The sequence below is a fragment of the Anser cygnoides genome, chromosome 1, assembly GCF_040182565.1.
Source record: "Anser cygnoides isolate HZ-2024a breed goose chromosome 1, Taihu_goose_T2T_genome, whole genome shotgun sequence".
NCBI lineage: Eukaryota > Metazoa > Chordata > Aves > Anseriformes > Anatidae > Anser > Anser cygnoides.
The window spans coordinates 109,689,124-109,716,835 of record NC_089873.1 but is presented as its reverse complement, the minus strand read 5'-3'; positions in this window follow the sequence as shown (position 1 = coordinate 109,716,835).

Genomic DNA, 27,712 nt, shown 5'->3' with positions numbered 1-27,712 from the left:
ATTAAACAGTTGTCTACCTTGCCTGGTCTCTCAGAGGACCCTTCTGTTGTGGGGTTGCTGAGGGTTGAAGAACAGCAAGTGCCGATCGCTACCACAACTGTGCACCGGCGGCAATATCGCACCAACCGAGACTCCCTGATTCCCATCCATAAGCTAATTCGTCAACTGGAGAGCCAAGGAGTGATCAGCAAGACTCATTCACCTTTTATTTGTCCCATATGGCCAGTGCGAAAGTCTAATGGTGAGTGGAGACTAACAGTGGACTATCGTGGCCTGAACGAAGTCACGCCACCACTGAGTGCTGCAGTGCCGGACATGCTAGAACTCCAGTATGAACTGGAATCAAAGGCAGACAAGTGGTATGCCACAATTGATATCGCTAATGCATTTTTCTCCATCCCTCTAGCAGCACAGTGCAGGCCACAGTTTGCTTTCACTTGGAGGGGAGTCCAATATACTTGGAATTGGCTGCCCCAGGGGTGGAAACACAGCCCTACCATTTGCCATGGACTGATCCAGTCTGTGCTGGAGCAGGGGGAAGCTCCTGAACACCTGCAGTACATCGATGACATCATTGTGTGGGGTGACACTGCAGAAGAAGTTTTCGAGAAAGGGAAGAAAATAGTCCAAATCCTTCTGAAGGCCGGTTTTGCCATAAAACAGAATAAAGTTAAAGGACCTGCACGAGAGATCCAGTTTTTAGGAATTAAATGGCAAGATGGACGTCGTCAAATCCCAATGGATGTGATCAACAAAATAACAGCTATGTCTCCACCAACTAGCAAAAAAGAAACACAAACTGTCCTAGGTGTCGTGGGGTTTTGGAGAATGCATATTCCAAATTACAGTCTGATTGTAAACCCGCTCTACCAAGTAACCCGTAAGAAGAATGCTTTTGAATGGGGCCCTGAGCAACGACAAGCCTTTGAACAAATTAAGCTGGAAATAGTTCATGCAGTAGCCCTCGGGCCAGTCCGAACAGGACCAGATGTAAAGAATGTGCTCTACACCACAGCCGGAGAGAATGGTCCCACCTGGAGCCTCTGGCAGAAAGAACCTGGGGAAACTCGAGGTCGACCCCTGGGGTTTTGGAGTCGGGGATACAGAGGATCTGAAGCCCGCTATACTCCAGCTGAAAAGGAGATATTGGCAGCATATGAAGGAGTTCGATCTGCTTCGGAAGTGGTCGGTACTGAAGCGCAGCTCCTCCTGGCACCCCGACTGCCGGTACTAGGCTGGATGTTCAAAGGAAGGGTCCCCTCTACGCATCATGCAACTGATGCTACATGGAGCAAGTGGGTTGCACTGATTACTCAGCGGGCTCGAATAGGAAACCCCAGTCGCCCAGGAATCTTGGAGGTGATTATGGACTGGCCAGAAGGCAAATACTTTGGGATATCATCAGAGGAGGAGGTGGTTCGTGCTGAAGAAGCCCCACTGTACAACAAGCTACCGGAAAATGAGAAGAAATATGCCTTGTTCACTGACGGGTCCTGTCGTATTGTGGGAAAGCATTGGAGATGGAAAGCTGCTGTATGGAGTCCTACACGACGAGTTGCAGAGGCTGCTGAGGGAGAAGGTGAATCGAGTCAGTTTACAGAAGTGAAAGCCATTCAGCTGGCTTTAGATATTGCTGAACGAGAAAAGTGGCCAGTTCTCTATCTCTATACTGATTCATGGATGGTAGCAAATGCCCTGTGGGGGTGGTTACAGCAATGGAAGCAGAACAACTGGCAGCGCAGGGGCAAGCCCATCTGGGCTGCGGCATTGTGGCAAGATATTGCTGCCCGGGTAGAGAACCTGGTTGTAAAGGTACACCATGTAGATGCTCATGTGCCCAAGAATCGGGCTACTGAAGAACATCAAAACAACCAGCAGGTGGATCAGGCTGCTAAGATTGAAGTGGCTCAGGTGGACCTGGACTGGCAACATAAAGGTGAATTATTTATAGCCCGATGGGCCCATGACACCTCAGGCCATCAAGGTAGAGATGCAACATAGAGATGGGCTCGTGATCGAGGGGTGGACCTGACCATGGACACTATAGCACAGGTTGTTCATGACTGTGAAACATGTGCTGCAATCAAGCAAGCCAAACGGTCAAAGCCTCTTTGGTATGGAGGACGATGGCTGAAATATAAATATGGAGAGGCCTGGCAAATTGATTACATCACACTCCCTCAAACCCGCAACGGCAAGCGCCACGTACTTACAATGGTGGAAGCAACCACCGGATGGCTGGAAACATATCCTGTGCCCCATGCCACCGCCCGGAACACTATCCTGGGCCTTGAAAAGCAAGTCCTATGGCGACATGGCACCCCAGAGAGAATTGAGTCAGACAACGGGACCCATTTCCGAAACAACCTTATAGACAGTTGGGCCAAAGAACATGGTATTGAGTGGGTGTATCACATCCCCTATCATGCACCAGCCTCTGGAAAAGTTGAACGATACAATGGACTGTTGAAGACTACACTGAAAGCAATGGGTGCTGGGACATTCAAAAATTGGGATACACATTTGGCAAAGGTCACCTGGTTAGTCAATACCAGGGGATCTGCCAACCGAGCTGGACCTGCCCAATCAAACCTGTTACGCACTGTAGAAGGGGTTAAAGTTCCTGTAGTGCACGTAAGAAACATGCTGGGTAAAACAGTCTGGGCTACTCCTGCCTCAGGAAAAGGCAAACCCATTCGTGGAATTGCTTTTGCTCAGGGACCTGGATGCACTTGGTGGGTAATGCAAAAGAATGGGGAGGTCCGGTGTGTACCTCAAGGGGATTTGATACTGGGTGAGAATAGCCCATGAGTTGAATTGTAGTATGTTAATTATTATATAATACTGTATGTCATCACTACCATGATTGCTATATATCATAGATGAAAATGGTGATTAAGTAGAATGTATTGGAAAGAGTGTAACCTGAGCATGACATAAATGGTATGGAATAAGGGGTGGATATCTGTCCTGGTTCCAGTTAGGACAGAGTTAATTTTCCCTCATAGTAGCTGGTAGGGTGCTATGTTTTGGATTAGGATGAGAAGAGCGCTGATAACATGCTGATGTTTTAATTGTTGCAGAGCAGTGTTTACACCAGGCCAAGGACTTTTCGGCTTCTCGCTCTGTCCTGCCAGCGAGCAGGCTGGGGGTGCAGCAGGAGCTGGGAGGGGACAGACCCAGGACAGCTGACCCAAACTGGCCAAAGGGGTATTCCATACCATCTGACGTCATGCCAAACAATATATAGGGGTGGCTGGCCGGGGTGGGGGGGCCGGCTGCTCGGGGATAGGCTGGGCATCGGTCAGCGGGTGGTGAGCAATTGCATTGTGCATCACTTGTTTTCTTACACATTATTATTATTAATACTATTATCATTATCACTATTATTATTATTATTGTTATTATTATATTCCTGTCTTAATAAACTGTCTTTATCTCAACTCACAGGCTTCACTTTCCCGTTTCTCTCCCCCATCCCAGAGAGGGAGGGGGGAGGGTGAGCGAACGGCTGTGTGGTGTTTAGCTGCCAGCTGGGTTAAACCACAACAGATACCCTTGCAAAGATAACAGTGTGTGCATGCAAAGGAATATTTGAGTCCTCTCTGTCAGTTCTAGTATCACCTTCTGCTATTAGCAATACAGGGCTGTTATGGTAGGATCACAAATTTATTTTCTAGCTTATGAATGATTAGCAGTGGTAGACTGCATGTCAAGTGTGCTGAAAGTGCAGCAATTACTTGTATTGATTACGTTTTAGACAGAAACAATCTACTTTGATTTTCAGTCCTAATTTGACTATCAAGTCTGATAGCTGAGAAGGGAAAAAGATGGAATCTTTTGGTTTGTTAACTTAGAATATAAACTTAAAAGGGGAGGTGACAGACATCACACTACTTTCTAGGCATTTTTTAATGTAATATGGTAATAAGAAGAGTAATGTTTTTAAATTTATTTGCAGAGAGGGTTAACTTTGCCTGTAAAATGTCTGGTCTGAATCTGATTATGTAATAGAAACCTAATAATCCCTTGGGTCAAGTTCTGTCCTTAGTAATTGCAAAACTCTGTATGGTCTGTTAGAACTGTTTGCTTTTTTGTATTAGCTATTTGGTTTTATGAATTACAACAGCAGCACATTACAGCAGGTCCTACTGTGCTAAATACCATACCAACACAAAGGAAGGAACAATGTCCTCCCGAAGACCTTACAATTTAAATAGATTGAAAGATTAATAGGAGCACACAGATGTGAAGTGTCTTGCTCAAGGTTACCCATCAGGCCAATAGCAATGCAAGAATTAAACTGATACACTTGTCCCCATCTAGCACCCTGTTGATTGCACCACTTTGCCTCTGGAAGTTGATTTGAAGTAATATTTATTATGCTGCTGTGGTCCCATACCCCGTGGGGAGCTGTGCAAATTTTCTGAGGTGGAAAAACCTAATCATCAAAGATTTATGAAGAAGTTATTAACAGAAAGCATTTCATAAATGTTGGGTCTGATTGTCCATGATCATTCTCAGCAGAGTCAGTGAACATATATTTTTTTAATATATTTGAGTAAAAACCAAAGCAGATCCTAAAACCTGCATCTTACTGTTTGTATTTCTCTCTGTGAAACTATGAGGAGAATAACAAGCGAACATGGTGTGTTTCATGCAGCCTGTGGATTCTCACCAATTGGCTACGTGCATTGTAAAATACCATATTCAGATTTTCTCTGCTTTAATGAGCAGTAGAAATAATTCTAGTTTATGAACAATAGATGAAGAAAACAACATTTGTTTAAAGCATTCTATCATGGTTTTGGTTGGGACAGAATTAAGTTTCTTTGTGGGGAAATTTAACTGCCAAAGACCATGTCTGTATGGCTTTTGACTGTCTCCAGTGTGTGACTCCACAACCTCTCTGAGCAGGCCGTACCAGTGCTTGGTCATTCTCCCAGTAACAAGTGTGCATCCTGATGTTGTGAAGACAGAACTGCCTGTGAGAAGAAATGAAAATATAGAAGTGTGTGTTCGGGTGGGGGGCCGTGGTGGTGGGGGGGGGTGGGGGGGCAGAAGGGAGGGGAAGGGAGAGGAGGGGACGGGACGGGACAGGACAGGACAGAGGAGGATTGCTATGCTGCGGCTGTGGTACCTGTGGCAGCACAGAGGACAAGTCACAACGGGGGAGCTGTCATCACGACCATCAGCAGGCAGGGCCACCACACTGTGGCCTGGGCCATTGGTGAGTGCAGCTCGCACCTTCTGCAGGCCACAGCTATGTCGATCTTCCTCACCCTGTCTGTGTTGGGCATCGCCAAAAGCCTTGCTGCTTGCTCGTGCCCCTGAGCCCCACCCCCCAGGCACGCCTTCCACCTGGCTGGACTCCACAGGGGAGATGCCAGCGAGGAACTCCTGCCTGCACATGGAGCTGGAGTGCACCTGCGTGAGGGAGCAGCTGGTGGGGGACATGTTGTGCTTCCTCCACCATCTTGAGGACGAGCTGAGGGAAAAGCAGGAGCCGAGCCTCCTATGCACCCTCTGCACCAGCTCCTACCTGAAAGTGGAGGAAACCACCTGCTGGTTCCAGACCTTGGTGAAAGCAACCCGGGAGCTTCTGCTGCAGTCACGACACTACAGCCCGATGGTGCTACCTTCTCGCTGCTCCTGCAAGCTCAGGCTGGCCAAGGCCTCTGAGAGCACCCTCTCCATTGAGCCGACGCTTGGGTGCAGCTAGACAACTTGGAAAACTTCCTGAGCATGGAGTAGGCCGCGGCCAGCTTCACCAGCCGCATGATGCAGCTGCACAACACCAGTTTCCCCAGCAGTGCAAAAGAGACAGCTGTTAGCAGCCATGCAGTGACCACCCAGACTCTCAGAGAGAGTCCATTCTATCCAGGAGCTTCAGCCTATGCAGATGCCAATAAATTGCTCATGTTACCATACACTATGTCTGTGACTGTCTGTGCAGCATTTTGTGGGAGAATGTGGACATTCCCCCTCCTCAAGTAAGGCCACCTAGAGCAGGCTGCCCAAGACCGGGCCCAAGACGTGGTAATTACATCATAGAATATGCTCACATCGTAGAATCATTAGAGGCTGGAAAAGACCTCCAAGATCACCTGGTCCAACCATTACCCTATCAAAGTCATCCACTAAACCATGTGGCTAAGCATCAAGTCCAACCTCTCCTTGAACACCCTCAAGGGACAGTGACGATACCACCTCCCTGCTGCGTTCCAATGCCTGACTACTCTTTCTGAGAAGACATGTCTCTTAATTTCCTCCCCTGGTACAACTTGAGGCCATTCCCTTTAGTCCTATCACTAGTTACCTGCGAGAAGAGGCCAACCCCCATCTCCCCACAACTTCCTTTCAGGTAGTTGTAGACAGCAATAAGGTCTCCCCTGAGCCTCCTCTTCTCCAGACTAAACAACCCCTTTTCCCTCTGCCATTCCTCATAGGACTTGCGTTCGAGACCCTTCACTTCATTGGGCTTCATTGCCCTTCTTTGGACATGCCCTGATGTCCTTCTTGTAGTGAGGGGCCAAAAACTGGACAGAGTACTCGAGGTGGGGCCTCACCAGAGCAGAATACAAGGGGATGATCACCTGCTTGGTCCTGCTAGCTACACTATTCCTGATACAAGCCAGGATGCTGTTGGCCTTCTTGGCAGTCTGGACACACTGCCAGCTCATGTTCAGGTGACCATCAATCAGCACCCTGTCCTGGTGAACTGTTGTGGTTTGATCCGGCCGGCAGCTAAGCACCACACAGCTGTTTGCTTACCCTCCCCCCTCCATCTCTGGGATGGGGGAGAGAATCAGAAAGAAATGAAAGCCTGTGGGTTAGATAATGAGAGTTTATTAGGACAGAAAAGAAAGGAAAATATTGATAATAATAGTAGTAATAATAGCGTGTACAAAACAAGTGACGCACAATGCAATTGCTCAGCACCCACTGACTGATGGCCAGCCTATTCCCAAGCAACCAGTCCCCCCGCCCCAGCCAGCCCCCCCATATTGATTGTTCAGCATGACATCAGATGGTATGGAATACCCCTTTGGCCAGTTTGGGTCAGCTGTCCTGGGTCTGTCCCCTCCCAGCTCCTGCTGCACCCCTAGCCTGCCCGCTGGCAGGACAGAGCGAGAAGCTGAAAAGTCCTTGGCTTAGTGTAAGCACTGTTCTGCAACAACTAAAGCATCACCATGATATCAACATTATTCTCATCCTAAATCCCAAACACAGCACCATACCAGCTACTAGGAGGAAAATTAACTCTACCCCAGCTGAAACCAGGACACACCCCCAGATCCTTTTCCTCTGCATGTCTTTCCAGCCACTCTCCCCCAAGCCTGTAGCGTTGCATGGGGTTGTTGTGGCCAAAGTGCAGGACCCAGCACTTAGCCATGCTGAACCTCATCCCATTGGCCTCTGCCCATCAACCCATCCTGTCCAGGTCCCTCTGCAGGGCCTTCCTACCCTCCGGCAGATTGACACTTCCCCCCAACTTGATGTCATCTGCAGACTTACTGAGGGTGCACTCAATTCCCTCATCCAAATCATCAATGAAGATATTAAAGAGGATGGGCCCCAACACCGACCCCTGGGGAACATCACTGTTGATTGGTTGCCGGCTGGATTTCACTCCTTTGACCACTGCTCTCTGGGCATGGCCGTCCAGCCAGTTTTTAAGTCAGCAAAGAGTGTACCTGTCCAAGCCATGGGCTGCCAGCTTCTCCGGGAGAATACTATGCGAGACCATGTCAAAGGCCTTGCTGAAGTCTAGATAGACTACATCAACGGGCTTTCCCTCATCCACCAGGCAGGTCACCCGGTCGTAGAAGAAGATGAGGTTGTTCAGGCAGGACTCGCCTTTCATGAACCCATGCTGACTGGACCTGATCCCCCAGTTGTCCTGCATATGCTGTGTGATTGCATTCAAGATGACCTGTTCCATCACCTTTCTTGGCACTGAGGTCAGGCTGACAGGCCTGTAGTTCCCCAGATCCTCCTTACAACCTTTCTTATAGATAAGCATCACAGTAGCAAGTCTCCAGTCATCTGTGACGTCTCCAGATGACTGTGATCACTGATGGATGATGGAAAGCGGCCCAGCAATCACATCCACCTACTCCCTCAGCCACTCTTCAATGGATCCCTTCTGGCACCATGGACTTGTGACAGTCCGTGTGGAGCAGCAGGTCTCTAACTCTTTCCATTTGGAGTGTGGGAGGTTTCTTCTGCTCCCCGTTCCAGACTTCCAGGTCTGGAGGCTGAGTACCCCAAGGATAAGTGGTCTGACTAGTAAAGACAGATGTAAAGAAGGCATTAAGAACCTCAGCCTTTTCCTTATCCTCAGTAGTCATGTTCCCCCCTGCATCCAGTAAAGGATGGAGATTCTCTTTGGCCCTCCTCTTGCCATTAATATATTTGTAAAAACATTCTTTATTATCTGTAACCATAGTGGCCAAGTTGAGCTTGTACTGTGCTTTGGTCTTCCTGATTTTTTCTCTGCATATGTTGGCAGCTTCCTTGTACTCTCCCCAAGTTGCCTGTCTCTTCTTCCACTGGATATAAGCTCTCTTTTTCTTTCAGACACTCAGGAAAATTCCCTAGATCAGGTTGGCCAAGACCCCATCCAGTCTGGCCTTGAACACCTCCAGCAATGGGGCATCCACAACTTCTCTTGGCAACATGTTCCAGTGCCTCACTAACCTTACAGTGAAGAATTTCCTCCTAATGTCTAATCTATTTCTATCATCTTTTGATTTAAAACCATTCCTCCATGCTCTAGTTAATATCAATGATTAGGAGCCTTCCTGAATAAAATGCTGCACATGTTTTCCAAAATTTAATTCTTGTCTAGAAATTCTGATGGGGAAAAAATATGCAGTCCAATGGTAATCTGGAAAAAATGGTGTGTTTGAATAATGTAAGTATAAAAGATATCTCAGTATCAATATCTTCAGTCCAGCTGGTAACAAAGTTTACATGAATTGTTCAGTTAAGTTTGTAAGCTAATATACAATAGGAATGAAAATGTTGATCTTTGAGATGCAGTAATTTTAGGAGACCTATTAAAACTAGCAACTTTACTTTTGTGTGCTACCACTGTGCTGTAAGGCATGCTATGTAAAGGATTTCTATTTATGAGAAAGAACTTTAATTGCAAATTCTTCTTTTTACATTGACTGGTTAATTGTGTACAGATCACAGTATCACAGTATCACAGATTTCTAGGTTGGAAGAGACCTCAAGATCATCGAGTCCAACCTCTGACCTAACACTAAGTACTCCACTAAACCATATCGCTAAGCTCTACATCTAAACGTCTTTTAAAGACCTCCAGGGATGGTGACTCCACCACCTCCCTGGGCAGCCCGTTCCAATGCTTAATAACCCTTTCGGTAAAGAAGTACTTCCTAACATCCAACCTAAAACTCCCTTGTCGCAACTTTCGCCCATTCCCCCTCGTCCTGTCACCAGGCACGTAGGAGAACAGACCAACCCCCACCTCTTTACAGCCTCCTTTAAGGTAACTGTAGAGAGCGATAAGGTCGCCCCTGAGCCTCCTCTTCTCCAGGCTGAACAAGCCCAGCTCCCTCAGCCGCTCCTCGTAAGACTTGTTCTCCAGACCCCTCACCAGCTTGGTCGCCCTTCTCTGGACTCGCTCGAACACGTCCATGTCCTTCCTGTAGCGAGGGGCCCAAAACTGAACACAGTACTCGAGGTGCGGCCTCACCAGAGCCGAGTACAGGGGCACAATCACTTCCCTAGCCCTGCCTGCCACACTGCTTCTTATGCAGGCCAGGATACTGTTGGCCTTCTTGGCCACCTGGGCACACTGCTGGCTCATATTCAGCCGACTATCAACCAATACTCCCAGGTCCCTCTCGGCCAGGCAGCTTTCCAGCCACTCATCTCCCAGCCTGTAGCTCTGCTTGGGGTTGTTACGCCCCAGATGCAGGACCCGGCACTTGGCCTTGTTGAACTTCATGCAGTTGACCTCAGCCCATCGGTCCAGCCTATCCAGATCCTCCTGCAGAGCCTTCCTTCCCTCGAGCAGATCGACACATGCACCTAACTTGGTGTCATCTGCAAACTTACTGAGGGTGCACTCGATCCCCTCATCCAGGTCATCGATAAAGATATTAAAGAGGACCGGCCCCAGCACTGAGCCCTGGGGAACTCCACTAGTAACCGGCCTCCAACTGGATTTGGCTCCATTCACCACAACTCTTTGGGCCCGGCCATCCAGACAGTTTTTAACCCAACAAAGCGTACATCAGTCCAAGCCACGAGCAGCCATTTTCTTGAGGAGAATGTTGTGGGAAATGGTGTCAAAAGCCTTACTGAAATCAAGGTAGACCACATCCACAGCCTTCCCCTCATCCACCAAGCGCGTCACTTTGTCGTAGAAGGAGATCAGGTTCGTCAAGCAGGACCTGCCTTTCATAAACCCATGCTGACTGGGCCTGATCGCCTGCTTGCCCTGCAAGTGCCGCATGATGACCCTCAAGATAATCTGCTCCATGAGCTTCCCCGGCACTGAGGTCAAACTGACAGGCCTATAGTTCCCCGGGTCTGCCCTGCGGCCCTTCTTATAGATGGGCGTCACATTGGCTAGCCGCCAGTCAACTGGGACCTCCCCCGATAGCCAGGACTGCCGATAAATGATGGAAAGTGGCTCGGCCAGCTCCTCCGCCAGTTCTTTCAGTACCCTCGGGTGCATCCCATCCGGCCCCATCGACTTGCGCACATCCAAGCTCCGTAGCAGGTCACCAACCATTTCCTCATGGATAGCGAAGGCCACATCCTGCTCCCCCATCCCCTTCCACCAGCTCAGGGTACCAGGTATCCAGAGAACAACTGGTTTTGCCGCTAAAGACTGAGGCAAAGGCGGCATTAAGCACCTCAGCCTTTTCCTCATCCTTAGTAACTAGGTTTCCCCTCTCATCCAGTAAAGGATGGAGATTCTCCTTAGTCCTCCGTTTCACGTTGATATATTTGTAAAAGGATTTTTTGTTGTCTTTAACGGCAGTAGCCAGGTTGAGCTCCAGATGAGCTTTGGCCTTTCTAATTTTCTCCCTGCACAGCCTCGCTACATCCTTGTAGTCCTCCTCAGTGGCCCGCCCTTTTTTCCAAAGATTATAAACCCTCTTTTTTCTGCTAAGCACAAGCCGCAACTCTCTGTTGAGCCAGGCCGGTCTTCTTCCACGCCGGCTCGTCTTTGAACACGTGGGGATGGACCGCTCCTGTGCCATCACGATTTCCTTCTTGAGGAGCGCCCAGCCTTCCTGGACTACTCTGCCCTTCAGAACCGCCTCCCAAGGGACTCGGCCAACCAGTGTCCTGAACAGCTCAAAGTCAGCCCTCCGGAAGTCCAATACAGCAGTTTTACTGGTCCCCTTCCTGGCCTCACCAAGAATAGAGAACTCTACCATTTCGTGGTCACTCTGCCCAAGACAGTTTCCGACCACCACATCTCCCACCAGTCCTTCTCTGTTTGTGAAGAGAAGGTCTAGCGGGGCACCACCCCTGGTAGGTTCACTGACCAGCTGCGTCGGGAAGCTATCTCCCACGCTCTCCAGAAACCTCCTAGACTGCTTTCTCTGTGCCGTGTTGTGTTTCCAGGATATGTCCGGGAAGTTGAAGTCCCCCACGAGGACAAGCGCCGACGATTTTGCAACTTCTGTCAGTTGCCTATAAAACTCCTCATCCGTCTCCTCATCCTGGTTCGGCGGTCTATAACAGACCCCGACCAGGAAGCTAGCCTTGCCGGCCTTCCCGCGGATCCTAACCCACAGGGATTCAACCTTATCATTCCCAGCCTGGAGTTCCACAACATCAAAAGATTCTCTGATGTAGAGAGCCACGCCACCACCCCTTCTGTGCTGCCTGTCCCTCCTGAAGAGCCGATATCCAGGCATTGCAGCACTCCAGTCATGGGAGCGGTCCCACCACGTCTCCGTGATGGCAACCAAGTCGTAGCCTGCCTGCTGCACGATGGCTTCCAGCTCCTCCTGTTTGTTACCCATGCTGCGTGCATTAGTGTAGATGCACTTCAGCTGGGCCATCGCCTTCTTCCCTGGCCTAGCCATTGTTTCCCCCTGGCACAGCTCCAACAAGCCTTATTTCAGCCCCGTCCCCCTTCTTACCTAGTTTAAAGCGCTCTCTATGAGCCCTGCCAGCTCCTGGCCTAGGATCCGTTTTCCCCTTGGAGATAGGGACCCGTCTGGGGCCATCAGGCCGGGTGCCGAGTAAAGCTCCCCATGGTGAAAAAACCCAAAATTTCTGTGCTGGCACCAGCCTCTGAGCCACCTATTAACCATGCGAGCTTTCCATGTCCTCTCTGTGCCTCTCCCTTCCCCCGTAGGGATGGACGAGAACACCACCTGCACTCCCGCTCCCTCCACCAATCGTCCCAGCCCCCTATAGTCCTGTTTGATAGCCTTGAGGCTTCTCTTTTCAACATCGTCGCTGCCAGCCTGGACTATCAAAAGCGGGTAATAGTCAGAGGGGCGAACCAGGTTTGGAAGCTTCCTGGTAATGTCTCTGACCCTGGCCCCAGGGAGGCAGCAGACTTCCCTATGTGTGGGGTCGGGCCGACAAATAGGGCCCTCCGTTCCCCTGAGGAGGGAGTCGCCCACAACAATCACCCTTCTTTCTTTCTTGGTGGAGGCAGTCCTGAGGCGTGGAGTCAACTTCCTCACCTCAGGCATCCTCCTGGGTAGGCTTCCTACCTCATCCTCACCCACCGGTCTCTTCAGCTCCAGGGCCTCAAACCTATTGTTCAAGGGCACCTGGGAAGGCGGCACTGGAAGGGGAGGGCATCTCCTGTGAGGTCGAGCAGGGACCTGTCTCCATTCCTCCTCAACTCGCAGGTCCCCTCCCTCTGCCCGATGGCGACAGGGCAGGGGGTCCACCCCCCTTTGGAGCGTCTCACCCTGGTCCCTCTCCCTCCGGTCCTGCAGGGAGTCGCTCCACCAGTCTATCTCCCACTCACACTCCCTGATATCCCTCAACCTCTGCACCTCCTCCTTGAGCTCTGCCACCATGCGGACCAGGTCGTCCACCTGCTCGCACCTCACGCAAGCAGTCTCTCTGCCCCCCGCCGATGGCAGCAAGAGGCTCAGACACTCCCCGCATCCGGAGACCTGAACTGCCGCATGTTTGGACGGGCAGTCGGTCTGGGTGTGTACTGACTTCCTAGAGAAAGCACCGTGCCTGGTGGAGACCATCGCAGCCCAGCTGACGGGAGAGTGCCGTTGGAGGAGTTGTCCCTATTGGCGGGTGTGAGCGCTCCGCCCTTCCTGCCCGCCCTGCCCGCGCTAACTGCCTCGCTGACTGCCGCGTCACTCCCTGTTTGCAGGCCCTGTTCGCCGCGCTCCTGGTCGCTCGCGCTCCCTAACGGCTGCCTTTGAATGGCCGGGGGGAGGAGCTGTCGCTGACGCTGCTGGCTCCGCCTACGCCTCGTCAGCCTCCCTCACGAGGTCTGCCGGTGCCTGGCGGCTCCCTCACATAGGCTCGATGCCCGAAAAATAGCCCTGCCTGTCCCGATCCCGCGCTCCGCTGCAGCACGCATCTGCCCCGGAGCCGGTCGCCTCGGCAAGAGTACCTTCCAGTCTCCCTGTTTGCTAGAAATGGATCTACTCTGTTTCTTTAGTCTAACATTTAAGAACAGGGAAACAGCATAAACTTTTCAGTCATGCCTTAAGCAGACATTATGGAAAGTTGAAATAGGTGTTATATTAAACATATATATATATATATACACATATAAAGTTATATAAAACAAAACAAGCTAAAAAAGGGCACAATCTCTTGTACTGTTTTGTTTCTTTTAGTTAGTGTGTTTATTGTTATCTACCTTTTATGCAGTTTTCCCTATTGACCTTACAATGGATAGAATTTGTTTAGATGATTAGAGTTGGACATGTCCTGGTTTGCTTGCTTTCTTAACCTGAAAGCATTGTATAGTTGAAAAAATATATACATCTGTAGACAGTCTTTGTGCTCTCCAGCTCCTCAAATATCTAAATAATTTCTCAGGTTGGAATCTGAGGCTTTTCCAGATTTACATGAAGCTTTCTCTTCTTTCTCTCTCTCTCTTTTTTTTTTTTTTTCCTCACTACTACAGCATAGTTTCCCCATTTCTCTGGCTGTATACCATATTTTGTCTAGCTATTTCAAATCAATTTATTTTGTCAATTATTGCTGTCATGCTTTGCAGTTCTACAATCCTTATCCTTAGAAGTTTGTCTGAAAAAGTTGCACTAACAAGACTTATTTTATTCTTTAGATTTTGGGTTTCTCTTCTGTTTTTCCTGGGTTCAAATATATTCTTCAAGGAATGTATTACAAAGAATAACTTTTCATAGAATTAACATTCTAGAAATGTTTTACACTTTAGATATAAATGCTAAGTACACTACTAGAAAGATGGCACTTGTTCCCTAGGAATTTTGAACAGAGCACTCATGGTTTTCTACTTTAGAAACCTTGAAACATCATGTACAATTATTTTCAGCATTAAAATAAACTGCACATTAGCCTCTTCTCTTTAAAAGCATACTTTATAGAATAGTTGAATGTCTCTTATTGAGGTTTCAGTAGTTCCTTGCTGAATATCTTTGAATTGTACTTCTGGTGAGGGGATGGGGGGAGGACCACTGGGGGTAAAGCTGTAAAAGCCAGTAACTTGGAAATGGTAGTCATAGAATCATAGAATATGATATGTGAAGGACCCACAAGGATCATCGAGTTCAACTCATGGCTCCACACAGGACTACCTTAAAAATTAATCCGTATGTCTGGGAGCGTTGTCCAAACAGTCACAGAATAGCAATGTTGTTGTCTAACACTGTTCAAACAGTCTCTTACCCTATTTAGGTGATTCATTAGTGTGTTTAAGGTGAATCATAAGGCTGTGGTTTTGCTTTTGGTTTGCTTAGACCTTTCTGACATAACTTCCATTAAACAGCTGCTATTCTGTCCAGTGTGGAAGGTATAGATAGGGATGATATCTATGTTGCTTTTATCCTAATTCAGGTGTCAGTCATAATTTGTTCATTGGCCAATACCAGGAAGTGTCCTGCTAGAGTATCAGGTTAATGAAGCTTTTACATTAACGGACATAAGTAATAGGAGACAAATTTTAGAAGAGAGAATATGATATCCTTTCCAGAATTTGTTTCCTTGGCCTCATATAGCTCTGTAACACTATAATCCTATGATGGGCTGGGATAGAAGGGATGTTTTGATCTAGCAATGAATGCCACTGTGAAACTATAGGAGGTAAATACAGTCCCACTACTTTCGGAGGATACAAAGAGAAAGACCAGGAAAATAAGACAGTCTTTGCCCTGCATTTACTCTCTATAGAGCTCTCCAAAAATATGTAATCTGTGCTTCACAGGGCTCTCATGAGCAACCAGAAGAAATGCAACTTTTTAAAATTATATGGAGAAAATTGTAGAAGGAATATTCTGTCATTTTATTCAAGTATTTTGGAGTAGGTTGAAAACATCTGGGGAAAAAAAAGTCATGCTAAAAGCAAAACAGATTTGAAATGGCTTTTCCCTGGCTTGTTAGATCAGCCTGAAACTACCTGCTTCAGTGTATACTCAGTTAAACTCATTTGCTTACCGTTGTTTGAAAAAGTGTTTAGATTCATGATTGAAGCATGAATATTGAGCTTTTTATGAAAATTAAATCAAACATGTTCCTTTTTTTTTTGGTATTATTAATATTATTTTTAATACATTAGCAACAAAAAGGAGGACCACAGAAAACATTGGTCTGTTATTTGATGAATACGGTCACATCAAAAACAGGGATGTAGACAAAGCAGAGACGTTTAATGCCTTCTTTGCCTCTCCCTTCAACCCAGGTGATGGGCTCTGGGACTCCTAGAGTCCTGAGTTGGAGGACCGTTACTGTGGTAATGATAAACTCCCAGCCAACCCCGAACTTGTGCAGGATTTGCTGCTCCAGCTGGATGCATGTAAGTCTATGAGGCTCTATGGGATTCTTCCTAGGGTACTCAGAGAGCTGGCTGATGTTATCGTGAGACCTCTCAATAATTTTTCAATACTCTTGGGAATCTGGAGAGGTCCTAGTTGACTGGAATCTGGCAAAATTTGTTCCAATTTTCAAGGGCAAGAAAAAAGATACTGATAATTATAGGCCTGTCAGTCTTACTTCAGTGCCTGGTAAAATTATGGAGAAAATTATTCTGGCATTTATTGAAAAACACCTGAAAGACTACGCAATCCTTGGTCAGAGTCAACATGGGTTGACAAGGAAAAAATCTTGTTTAACAAACTCAATTTCCTTTTATGAAAAGGTCACCCACCTAGTTGACCAAGGGAAGCTAGTTGATGTAATCTTTTTGGATTTCAGCAAAGCTTTTGGTATTGTTTCTCACAGTATACTTCTGGGCAAAATGTCGAGCATACACCTAGATAAATACATAATATATGATGGCTGATGGGTAGGGGCTTAGGGTTATAGTAAATGGGGTTGTATCAGGCTGGCAGCCAGTCACTAATGGGCTCCTCAGGGCTCCATTTTAGGGACTGTTCTCTTCAATGTTTTCATAAATGATCTGGACGCAGGATGTGAAGGTATATTAAGTAAGTTTGTGGATGATACTAAATTAGGCAGAGGTGTTGACCATAGAGACCTTGCAGAGAGATCTGGACAAATTAGCGGGCCGAGCAACTACCAACAATATGAAGTTTAACAAGAGCAAGTACTGGATTCTGCACCTGGGAAGGGGCAAACTTGATTATACATACAGACTGGGGGATGATGAGGGGCTGGAGAGCGGCCCCATAGAAAGGGATCTGGAGGTTTTGGTTGATGGCAAGTTGAATATCAGTCAACAGTGTTCCCTGGAAGCCAAAAAGGGCCAACCGTGTCCTCAGGTGCCTCAAGTACAGCATTGCTAGCTGGTTGAGGGAAGTGATTGTCCCTTTCTACTCTGTGCTGGTGTGGCCTCACTTTGAGCACTGTATGCAGTTTAATGTGTTAGAATGTAAGAAAGACATAAAACTACTGAAGAGTATCCAAAGGAGGGCTACAAATATGGTGAACAGTCTAAAAGGGAAAACGTATGAGGAACAGCTGAAATCACTTATTTCAGCCTAGTGAAGAGACTGAATGGAGACCTTATGAGGAGGAGTTGAGGGGCAAGTGCCCTTCTTCTCTCTAGTGATGGCAACAAGACTCGAGAGAATGGCATGGAGCTGTGACAGGGGAGGTTCATGTTGGATGTTAGGAAAAGGTTTTTCCCCAGGGAAGTGGTCAGCACCAAGCCTGTCAGAGTTCAAGAAGCATTTGAACAACTCTTTCAGACATATGGCTTGATTTTTGGGTGGTCCTGTCTGGAATCAGGAGTTGGACTCAATGATCTTTGTGGGTCCCTTCCAGCTTGGGGTTTTCTATGATTCTACAATTCTACAATTCTATGATTATGAATTTTTAATTACAATTTCTTTATATAATATTTAAATATAAATATATGTTTTAGTACAGAACTTGGCATTTTCTTTGTGACAAACTTCCATTTTAATTTTCAAAATTTCAACCTAACATCTGCAGACAGGTTAGGTTTATGAAAAGCATCTCTTTTGGAGAATATGAGGTGCTTTGTTAGAACATCTTGAACCAAAGAGGTGTGTCTCAAAGATTTTACTAAGTGAAGTTAAATTTGAAGTCTTTGAGAAATGAGATACAACTGGCATCAAAAATAAATTGGTGCAGTAATGTAGGAAAATTGTCTTTTGGAAAATTATAAAGTTGCGTGTCAAACTATGTGGGAATGTATTTAATTTTTAGTTTGTAAATATTTGAATTTACATTTACATCATTTACATCATTGAATTTTTCCATATAATCTTGGTTTTCCCATGTTTTTTAAAAGGCATCTCAAGCATACTTTTTTATCTGTAAAACTGATTGTTGTTGTTTCTTTTGCTCAGCAAAAGAAGTGAATCTGTTTTATTCTACCTGTGTTGAATGCTGCAATGATAACTCTGTTACCGAAATACTAATAGGACCAGAAAATAATTGTCCAGTGCTAGTCTTTTTAATATTGTTTTATCTTTCTAAGTATAAAAAAAAAAAAAAAAAGCTAACTAGGTAATTAATGTATTTTTTTTTCTGATACTTTTATATATACATATATTTTTTGATAGATTATCTTATGTAACTTGAAATATGGAATATGGCATCCTTTTCAGTGACAGAGGTTCACTGATGTTCTAAGAGCAAAGATGATTCTTCTTACAGAATAATTTTCTTAATAGTTGCAGAAGACAACAGACCAAAAAAAACTTTAAAACTCAGTTTATTGGTCGTAGTTTCAGTTTCTTATTTCAAAGAGCAGAATGGAGTAGCAAAGAATTGCTGCTTTTTACATGAGCATGTAGGAATTCCTACAGTAAGAAAAGATGAGAATGGTAGGTTTGAAAGAAGAAGACTGCCAAATTGCATTAGCTGTATAGATCTTTCAGATAGCATGGGGCCCTGGATAGGTTTCTACAGAATTAAATCTCCCAGTGGTTTTATTTTTTAAAGTACAGTATCCCTGTCTTAAAAGATCAGTTGTTTTTAAATACAAGCACCTAATAGTATTAGTGACACAGTTTAGACACTGGTTATTCAAGGCAGGATAGATAAAAGATAAGGATGCAAGTTTTGAAAATGGAATATATATATATTTTTTAATTGAAAAATGCAATATTATTCTATTTCGGAAAAACAAAATTTTGTACAGAATTCTTAGCAAAACTGTTGGGTTTGCACAAGATCTTAAGCACACCTCGTTCCCTGCCCTAAAAAATGAAAATAAAATAAATAAAATAAAATAAATAAAATAAATAAAATAAAAAATAAAATAAAATAAAAATAAAATAAAATAAAATAAAATAAAATAAAATAAAATAAAATAAAATAAAATAAAATAAAATAAAATAAAATAAAATAAAATAAAATAAATAAAATAAAATAAATAAAATAAAATAAATGCATAGTGTAGGAAAATGGAGAAAAGTATCAAAAATAACATGCTTATATAAATGAGAGATTGCAATACATAAATCTCTAAAGAAAAAATTAGACCTTGGATTTGTGAAATTTTTGCCATATGTACACCTACTCATAGAGGAAAGCAGCTAAAGAATTTGGTCTGGTTGTTTATTAACCAGAACCTTTGCAATATGTCTCTGTGTTTGTAAGTGCTCTAAAATGTGTCTTGGAATAGGGAAAAAGAATTTTACTGGCTGAGTAGAACAAACAAAAAATGAAACATTTCAAAATATGCTGTTTGAACATAACACATATTCTTATTTTTATATATAAAGTAATATTTTTAATTTGCTCTAATCTAGTTTGTGTTTCCAAAAAAATAGCCTGTCTCTAAGGAGATTCATCTTATTTTGGCAGAAGAGGGCAGTGTTACCTTACAATTGTGTGTGGAAAATATGCATATTATTTTAAAGATAAGTCTCTAGAGAGTATTTTGAGCCAATGAATTTAAATGTAATAAATGCCCTCTGAATATGCTACTTAGTAAAAATAACAGGCAATGAAAAAGTAGACATTATGGCTACTTAATTGTTGTCAGCATTAAATTGTACTGACCCAAGGAAGAACATATAACCTTTAGCATACCACACAGATGATTGATTTTTGTGTAATATTCAAAGACTAAATGTCTGAAACAGCATTATAGGTTGAAAATGTAAAAAAGGTAAAAATTGAACCTACTACTACTACTACTACATTATGGAATATATTAAATATATTAGTATCAATAAAATAGTTTTGCAGGAATTCAGTAGATGAATCAGCACTGACAGTCTGACCCTTCAGGACAACTTCTGACTCCTTCAGGAGTTGTCCGTTCTGCTGTAGTGTCCACCCTATACATATATATATATACGTATACAACTGGCAAAGAAAAATTACTATCTCAGTTTATGAAGGGAATAAAGGAATTAAACACATCTTTAATTTAAAAGCTCTGGCTAAGCCCCAGCTTAATTGAAGTTAGATACTTGCCTTATTGCCCTTCCAAAATAAGGATATTTGCTAAGTCCGGGCCCTTATGATTGATATATTTCTATATCTTGAGTGGCTTTCTTTATTTCTGCCTGAAATAAGAAGATAGGCACGTTTTTCCTCCCTTTCCTCCTCCTTCCTACCAAAATATTATACTAATATTTTTCTTTTCCTGTAGTAATATTTTGTTCCTGTTTTCTGAGTACTTTAATTCAGCAGAGGATAGTAGAACCTGTCAATTCTTCCTTGGGGAGTATTGAGTAGTTACTCCATACCCAAGAAGGTGATGTTTGTTCGTAAGAACACAGAAAACCACGTTTTTCTGATGCTTAATGCAAGTGATGGTGTAAACGGATATTGCAGTTTGTTCTGCTCAGGTCCAAAGGAGGATGCAAAGTTCTCTCATTTCCTCATAGGCTGGTAGTTTTGCTGGCAGCTCTGTCCACAGCCACATTGGCCTCTTGCCCTACGTAAAACTTAATCATAGGTGAATCCTAGGAAGAAAATGACTGTCCAGAGAACAAAGAGAAAGTGCAATTAAATAATTTATTTATGGAAAACAAAGGAAAGGAAATGAAGAAGGGAAAAAGGTGTTTAGAAAGTAAGTTATTTCTTTTCCTGCTTTCATTTTATAAGCCTGTTTCCTTTCCTCCTTTGCTTATTTCTATAACTGATTTTGATTAATTCTAGCGCTTGGGAAATGTGTCTCTGCAATCTAGACAATTTTTCACAGGAAAGCAGTAACACAGAAAGTAGTGGCAAAATATTATGCTCCAGCTGTGGGGGAAAAATATCCTGCCATTTAGTCCTCAGCTTTTCTTTCCTCTGCTGCTCACAGAAATGTAAGCTGTAGCTCACCTTAAACAGTAGACAGTCTATCAAGCCTGTCTGTGTGAGCCACCAGAAAAGACCTCATGTTAGTAGAACATGAATTTTATGCAGCAGAATGTGAAGCATTCTTTATGCACTAGGAAGCAATGAGTTGAAGCGAGAAACTCCACATCTTATTGACAGTTGCCTGAACAAGCATTTTATAAAGCCTGGTGTGGTTCTCAGGGCTGCAGCAGCAGCCTGACAAAGGCAGATTGGCCTCTGTTCTTTGAATAGTCCAGTATCTTCTCTTCCAGCTATTGCTATTTTAGATATTCAGAGGTGTAAAATGACTCCTTATAGTAGGTCTGCACAGCCAAATCCATTTTCCTTAAGCCTATGTATCATAGGACACCATTTCTGAGAGGTTTAGATTGCCCCACTTTTTCTGAGTGATATTCATCCTACAGATGCCAAACTTTTAGTTTCTTCAGTGATCCTTAAAGAAATCAGGAAAGAAGATAATATGATCTGGTGAGGGGAAACATTTAAAAATCTTAATTTTTGAATTAAAAAATATTAATATTTTGAAAAAAATTCTAAAGCACTGGCATTTGATCTGTCCTTATGCTAAGGATACACCAGATGAAATGCAAGATGAGATATGCTGTTCCTGCAGGTGATCAGTTCTGAATACTTTCAGAAGTGTTCTTTTTCTTCGTCATAAGGGCAGGCGTTCATATTAATTTACTTCTTTGATTGTACTTTATATTTTTGTTGTTGTTTCTGTTCATATTAACACCTTTTTTTTTTTCTTTTTCTTTCAGACACTGTGCAACTAAAACAGGACAGTACTGTTTTAACAATTTTCTGCATTAGTTGTTTTCAAATTAAACTATAAAATTATTTTTAACTTTTCTCTGTGGACTAGATGATCTTAGAGGTCTTTTCCAACCTAAATGATTCTATAATTCAATGTTCCTTAAGTAACATTTTTGTCCTTTTATGACTGGTATCCAAGCTGATCTTATACTTTGCTTCTGGATATGAGCCTAACTTGAATAATTTTCTAATTTTATAGTTGCAAGGAAAACTGTAAAATAATCTGTCCACATTTGCAAAGAAAGAGTGAAATGAGCATAAAATTTTGAAGAAAGCTGATTATTGAGGAATTTAAAATGTTATTAACTACTTAACACACTCCACATTTGTCCTTGCCTGAGATAAGTACAGAATTTAAACACTGGTTGAACGCCAAAGTATGATGAATACTTGTATGAAGTTTGATAAAAGAAGATTGAAAAAGGTTCAGAATTCTACCTTTTCAGTTCATTTTTAACAATCAAAATAATCATTACATGAACACGGAAGACAACTGGAATACAAACTCGAAGTGGAGTAAAGACTGATGCAAAAATAGATTATTGATATAAACATGGATATGGAACTAGAGAAACCCTGTAGTTAATAGATAGCCAGTGGAAAACAAAAAACAAAAAACATTGCTTTTGTGTCCTGTTGTGACATTGTGCAGTTCCTGATACTCGCAGTCCTGAACACCTTTATGTCTGAAAACCATGATAAAAGGCAAACAAAAATTAATTCCCAAATATTTCTGCCGGGAATAGAGGTAAATCTTATGTTATTCACTTGATTGCTTAATTCAAGAATCACACTTTCCATGCGGCTTTTACAAAGCACTTTGCAAATATTTAATGAAGTGACCAGTGGACCATCCTTGCAAAGTAGAAAATGCAGTTTAGTCACAGAAATCTATATTGCTAACCAAAGCACCACAAAAACATTAATTCTTCTTTGTTGTGGGTGAGATATTAAAAATCTTCACAGAGTCAGAGAAATTATTTTATTTTTATGTTTGCTTGGCTATGATATAAGGTAAGCTAATATTCGGACTTTTGCTTTTCATAAGTACATGAGATAGGTAGATTGGCTGTAGATTTAATAGCAAATTAAAAGTATGTCAGCTCAATCTTGTGAGATGCTAAAGATGGATACTTTAATGAGGCAAAGATTCAGTGTGCCATTTTTAATGATTCTGCTGTCCTCCCACACCTCTTTGAAGGCAATCTCTGGCAGGATATTATGTCCATGCAAACATAATTAGCCTGATTTAGAATACGATTTCAGGGGGATTTGCATGTAATGATTTCAAGAGAGAGATCATGGTTTCCCAGGGTTTGGGAGTGGTTTGTTTATTTTTTAAAAAGAGAAGATAAATCTATTACAAATTAAAACTTGTATTCTGTTTTTCTTTCTTGAGGTAACTTTGAAAGACCATATCTTTGTTTTCAAATGTTTTGATTTCTTGCTAATTAAAATCTTACATTGCACAGTATTGCCTCTTCTTTTGAATGCAAAATTTTATGAAGATTTTTAAACACGATTGAAGGCTAGGATGTCACATGCTTCCAACTTTACTCTTACCTTCTTTTTCTATGTCTTCTAATTTCACTACTTTTTAAGCAAGTTGCTCAAAAAGAAAGGAAGTACAAAAATTATCATTTGTTCCCTGTCCTATTCTTAAATTGAAGACATTATGTTGTCTTCAGCTCTGCTGTAACTGAAGTCAAAAGTGCTGTCATGATAATAAATTGAATTACATTATCAAAAAAAAAAAAAAGGAAGATCAGAAATTTTCTTCTTTCTTTTGAAGTTTATATGGTTTCAGTTACATTAATTGTATTTTTTATACAGATACATTTAGCTGTATTCTTTTTGCTCTGCGTGATTTAAGGAAAATAGAACAGTGACAAGTAGAACTTGAAATAAATATTTTAATCTGGCCAGCATATTAATTTTAGAATTGCTAATACAATAGAACCTTGAAAGACTAAAGATTTCCAAATGTTCTGAAAATTAAAAGTTGATTTTAATGTCAGGGATATATAGAAAACCTTTTTTTATTATTATTATCTTGTCAAGACTTATTTATTTATTTATTTATTTAGTATTTGTTCTCCATATTATCTGGTGATAGCCACATCCAAGACACTAAATCTGAAGCAGATATGTGAAACTTCTGTTGTAATAGACAGAAGACATTTTGTAGAAATTTGGCTGTCACTTTTTCTGAGTGTGGATGTGCAATTAACACAAGACACAGGTAAAAGTCCCGGAAAATGATTAAAAAAATAAAAAATAAAATCACAAACATAGTAAGACAATGTTTTACCATGTAAATCTTCTTTAAAACAGCATACAAAGATACCCTACACATTTGTGTATACTTATATCCTCAATGTAAATCATTAAAATGCTAACCACTTAAAAAATTAAACCAACCAACCAACCAATAAACCAACCAACCAAAACCACAAGCAGTTAGGGATTTTTTTTTCCAAGTCACCATTACTGCTATTTCATTATTTGTGGTAAATGTTTGCTCTTCTTGACTGACTGATTTATCTTTCGCTCATATTTTTTCAATGCAGTGGGAAAAAAAAATTGCATGTAGAAAGTAGGTTGGAAAACATGTTGTAAAACCATGTCTGACTTTATCTTCTGAACGTTCTGACTTTTTTTCACAGAATCACAGAACTGTAGGGGTTGGAAGGGACCTCAAGAGATCATCGGGTCCAACCCCCCTGCCAAAGCAGGTTCCCTAGAGCAGGTTGCCCAGGTAGGCGTCCAGACTGGCCTTGAATATCTCCAGAGAAGGAGACTCCACAACCTCCTTGGGCAGCCTGTTCCAGTGTTCCGTCACCCTTACCGTGAAGAAGTTCTTTCGCATGTTAGTGTGGAACTTCCTGTGATCCATCTTTTTGGCCATTGCCCCTTGTCCTGTCCCCACAAACCACTGAAAAGAGGTTGGCCAAATCCCTCTGTCTCCCACGCTTAAGATATTTGTAAACATTAATAAGATCCCCTCTCAGTCTTCTATTCTCAAGGCTGAGCAGACCCAGGTCTCTCAGCCTTTCCTCATAGGGAAGATGCTCCAGGCCCCATATCATCTTTGTGGCCCTCCGCTGGACTCAATTTTATCCCTTTCCCTTTTCATCTTGAGTCAAAATAAACTCAATTTCCCCAGTGCAAATTGAAACCCACTACAATTTCTGCTAACTAGAATGAAGGGAAAAGATTGTATTAATAGGAGTGATGAAAATAAGTTTTCATTGGAATGTTTTGGCCCTCCAAAACCAGAATATTTTGTTTAAAAGATGATACTGATTGTCTCATTAGAACTAAGTTTCTATAGGCAGTATATTTCTCATGATATATTGTGGCTTATCTATCAGGGAAGAGAAAGTAATATGTCTCAGAATTGACAAACTTATTCAGAAGAAGAATGATGAAATATTAACCATATCAAAAACCATTGAGCTTTATGACTTTATTCCTCTTTATGAGAAGCTGATTGATGTTACTATGAAGATAACTTCATTGAAAAAGAAATAAAATTCTTCCATTAGAATAATTTTGAAGCCTCTTTGTTGTTGTCCTTATCTTCCACTGCTTGAGCAGTGGATTGGACCAAATGACCTCCAGATATCCCTTCCAATGTCAACCATTCTCAGACAATGTGGTACGTAAGACCAGGTTTTGGAAAGAGTTGTCACAGTATTTGTCCATTAATTGAATTAAATTTTCTAGGACACATGTAAAGGTAGAGTTTATGAGAAATAAAGCAAATGATTCATTGAGATTGGATGTTAAGTTTCATTGATTAAAATAAGTTATGAACTCTCTTCAGACTTCCTCCTGCCCACTGGTGTCCAAAGAACATGAAAATTTTTTTAATATGCCTTTCTTAAAATGCTTCTCTCTCTCTCTTTTTTTTTTTTTTTTGTACACTTGCTATTTTTTTACATCTTTTGATCATTTTTCTGTAAGCCTTCATTTAGTGACTGTAAGTAAATATATTTTTATATTTCAAGGACAAATGATCAAACCATACTCCAGAACACCCTAGAGAAATTATTTCACTATTTTTCATTAAATAAATAGAATATCATCCTGTGCCACTTAGAGATTTATTTACATATGGTACTTGCTTGTTCAAATTTTTTTAAATTATTATTATTATTTTACATTCCATTGTAAAGATCTTCCAGTCTCCTCATGAGTTGTTCCTGAAAGACCAGTAATGAAATCCCCTCAAAATCAAAATAAGCATTTCTGATATCTTACTAATATTCAAACATCCCTTATTGCTTCAAATGTTGATAGTTTTTTTTTGTTGTTGTTTTGTTTTGTTTTGTTTTGTTTTAGAGGATGGGAAATATCAGCTTGACAATATTTTTGAAAGTGAAATGGCAGTGTTCTAACTCCTTCACTCAAATCATTTTTTTTTTTTCACCTTGGTGATTTTCCTGTCCTCTTTTCCTTACCAGAAATCCAGAACATACTGTTGCTTAATATTTTCACATTTTTTTCTTAATTAAACTAAACTAAACTAAACTGAAATAATAAAATAAATTAAGGTTTTCTGTGTACTCCTAACATTAATTAGCACTTTTCTGGTCTGCTTGACACACATTCTGTTTATGGCAGTCTGTCTGATGATGATTCTGTTTTTCTTGTAAGAGCAATAGTGAGTTTTAAATAATTATAAGATTCTGAATTGGCACTAGCAGAAAATTTGCCTAATTATTTTTGTTTGTTAAAGTGCTGAACAAATATTTTGCTCTTAAAATGCAAGGGACTTGTAATGAACAACCTCAATAAGCTAATTTGCTCTAAAAAAAATCTTAACAGTTTTTGCAGTGGACCTTCTGAACATCCTCTTTTTAAGAATGAAACAAGTTGTTTTCATCTCTCTTGTCTTCCATGAAATCAGATGCTACCAAAAACATAATTATGAACAAAACTTGTAGAAATACATTACACAAGAGAAAAAATATGTACAAAAATATCCACAAAATATTAAAATGCTTAAAATATCTCCATCAAAAATAATATATACTATCTCTTTGTATATGAGATTCTGATTACAAAGTCCCACAGTCATACAGTCATAACTGTTTTTTTCAGCAAAACATACCTTCAAATATATATATAATATATATATATTATTTTTTTTTTTTTGCTGTTGCAGATTGTTTTTTCACATGACTGAGTCCAAAAATTTGTCTCATATATCTTCCCTTCACAGTCATGTTCTTTCTTTTACTGGAAAAAAATATGAAAATAAATCATAAAACTTTGATTCTATTGGACGCATGTTACAAAAAAAAAAAAAAAGAAAAAAAGTGAATGCACTCTGTACAGTTCTTACTCAAAGATACTGCTCATTTAATTTCATCAGTTTCTGATTTGAGTATATATATTTTTAACGGGGAAATGTGCAAAACATATTTGACTGATAATCAATAAAAAGAATATATTTGAATGACAAGATATGCTTTTTGGTGAAGATTTTTTTGTGGGTTTTGTTTTGTTTTGTTTTTCCCTGGGAATGACCTGTGCTAGATTTTAGAACCTACATCAACTCCCTTTGTTAAGCGTGAATCCTATCAGATTGAGGGAGACCAGATTCATCTTAATTTGTAGGTCTCTCGTCTCTCTCACTCTTTTTTTCTTTTTCCTGAAGTCTTAAAGCTTCATCTTCCAGAAATGTATCTACCTTGGTTGGCCCTTGTCCAAAATCTATGTGCATCAGTTTTCCACAAGCACTTTTGTATTGCCACTCAGAACTGGACCTCAGCCATAACTGTTAATGGCAGCAAATACTACTTCAAAGCAGGAGGGTTATCTAACGGAGCCGTTGAGGTTCCTTTGACTTTTTATTTTCATGGTATATGGTATCATATCCTGTTATCCCAAAGAAATCCAAAACTCCTAGAAAATACCCTTTAGTCATACCAACTGAACAAATTAAAATATT